The sequence below is a fragment of the Pinus tabuliformis genome, chromosome 5_1, assembly GCF_031772625.1.
Source record: "Pinus tabuliformis cultivar Carrire ecotype Pingquan chromosome 5_1, CPIR1, whole genome shotgun sequence".
Classification (NCBI taxonomy): domain Eukaryota; kingdom Viridiplantae; phylum Streptophyta; class Pinopsida; order Pinales; family Pinaceae; genus Pinus; species Pinus tabuliformis.
This window is the reverse complement of record NC_142305.1, coordinates 571619902-571622731: the sequence shown is the minus strand read 5'-3', so window position 1 is coordinate 571622731 and position 2830 is coordinate 571619902.

Below are 2830 nucleotides of genomic sequence, written 5' to 3'. Positions count from 1 at the left end.
AGCCACTGTAATGATATGTTGAATTTTCAAGAGACTGAAAATTCATGAAACTGAAAGAGTGGATAACGTTAAAACTGCAGATAATTGTTCAAGAAATAGCTTGAAAGGACATGAACTTGTCATTTATTGATTGAGTTGAAAAGCAATTGAATATGGATCACATATTTCAATCTTTGGGTGATTTTATGATAATTTTTTATTATATTATTATTTGGATTTAATTTAGGTGTAACCTTTAAACCTATAGTTAATCACCAACCATGAGTCTTTGAACGGATAGAATTAATATTTTTGTATGATATTTTTATGAAATAGTAGGTAGGTTTATCTTAAATAAAGTTTTTAAAATTTTAATTTAATTATAAATAATTATTATGTTGATAATATAGATTTAATTTGTAAAAATTATTTTGGAATATTTTTAATAATATATAAAAATTAAAAGTTTGAGATTTATTTTATGTTTTTTTTGTTTTTTTATTAAATTGATTAATAGAAAAATGTGATATAAAACTGAGTCATGATTTTTTGAGAATGTAGAACTGATAAGTCACGATATTAACCTATGGTATTATAATAAAGTCTATTTACAAATTAAAAATCTCCATGGTAAAATAGGGATAAATCTCCATGGTTAAGAATGTGGTTCCATGTTTCTTATTTAAAATATATATGTTTAAATTATATATTAATTATTTTTATAATTAAAAATAAAGTTACAAGTTCGTTTTTATTATTTTTTTAATTTCAATGTATTATAAAGTAAATGTTTTGATGTTTTTTATGTTTTGATGTCTATTGACATTTATCACACTTAATTTATATGATTGGTCTAGTTGTAATTTAATTTCATCATACAATTTGGTAGAAATTGTTAATATTGATTTGATATTAAAAATTAAGTTTGACATTAATTTGTTACATATTTGAATGCCTAATTTATATTACAATTTTCCTTTTAATTAATTATTTGTTAAGTTAAATTTAAAATAAGTTAAATTTAAAATACGATTTCAAATTCTTATATGTAATAAATAATAATGGAAATAATTATGTATATTTTCATATATATATAGAGAGAATTATAAAAATATTTGATATGCATTATTGTATCGGGGGATAATTATAAATACTTGTAAATGAAGGTAAGTTTATCAAATTGTTATTAATGAGTGATCCACTCCTCATTATAGGAATCAATTATGGATTTCATGCTAAAGCATGTCACAATATGACTAGGGTGAATGAAGTTCTTGTTGAGATTTAATCTCACTCATCGAAACCCATTACTCTCATGTTAAAGACAAGTTACTTACTATTGAGCACCTCAAGCCTTCATGCAATTATCACCCTACAATGGCACTCTCTTCTCTTTTTTAACACAAGGAAGATCTTCCCTTTCTCTCCTCCACAATTCCTTAGGGTTCTTCATTCCTTCTAGTGCAAGCAAAAGAGTCCAAGATCATTGATCTCCTATTTTGAATGAAATGGAGAAGAATCAATTGGCCAAAATAGTCCATGATAAACACTAACAAGGTTGCAAGTTTGTGGTGTTTGCTTCAATGATTGTGGACATTCCAACCATTGTTTTACCGTCGAAAGCATCCCATTTCCTCTAAAAATATCAACAATGAATCCCCCAATGTCCACATGGCCTTACCAATGAGTGCATGTGGTTTTCTTGTTATTCTAGGCATAAAAACCATGGGATTCACATAGCTTTCTTCCATAATCCTAGAGAGGGAAAACATTTGAATAGGATGATGGAGCATGTTCATGGAAAAGGAATGCTCCATGGAGAGTGGAAGGACACAATAGTGATCCACAAATGAAGTGAACATTGGTTTTCCCCTAGAAGTTGCACACAACAAGTGTGCCTTTCTCAAGAAGTGTGGAGAAATATCCAAAGGACCATGAAAGTAAAAAATTGATGGGAAATGTTTATAAGGAAGTATGGGGAAGGAGTGGTTGTTGTTGTGAATTCCATAACAACCATGGGATTAAAAAATCTTTCTTCCATAATACCAAAGAGGGAGAACAGTTGAATGGAATAATGGAGCGTGTTTATTGTAGAGGAATGCTTTATGGAGAGCGAATGAAGACAATAAGATCGTTTCCCTAGGAGTTGCACAAGACACATGTGCCTTTCTCGAAAAGCATGAAGAAATATCAAAATGACTACAAAAGTATACAAAAATGATGGGAAATGTTTATAAGTGTGGGCAAGGAAGGTAGTACCATTAAAGACATTGTCAAGTCAAATCACCCATGGACCCCTTTCTTTTTCCCTATTCTGATATCATGGTCTCTCTTATACTTCTTAAGCAACCTTTTGGTGATATTGCATTAATATGTATCTAGTTTATTTATTTTTATTTATTTTTTATTTTTTATTTTATTTTTATTTTTATTTTTTTTATATACACTAGCTAACCACATTAAATATTTTTTGAAAATATACACCAATTGACACAATACAATATACTACATTGTCCATAAATTTTCACTAAATATATGGTCTCTGATTTAAATATGACATTTATTGTTATGTAATATATAGTTAAAATTTGGACTTAAAATGAGCTGTGATCGCGCGCTCCTCGCCATGGCCGCGCCCTGAGCCCCTCCTGCCTCCCCGTGCCTTGCAGCCTGGCTGCGAGGTCTGTCTGCGATCGGGCCTCCCGCCCCTGAGCCCGCCATCTCCCTCCCTCCCCCTTCCCCGTGTCTCCTCTCTCCCCCTCGCCTTTCCTGACCTCGACCCTGCCTCTCCTTGCTCCTGCGCCTAGCAGCTATTGCTGCTAGGTCGCCTGCCTCTGGCTGTTCCCCGACC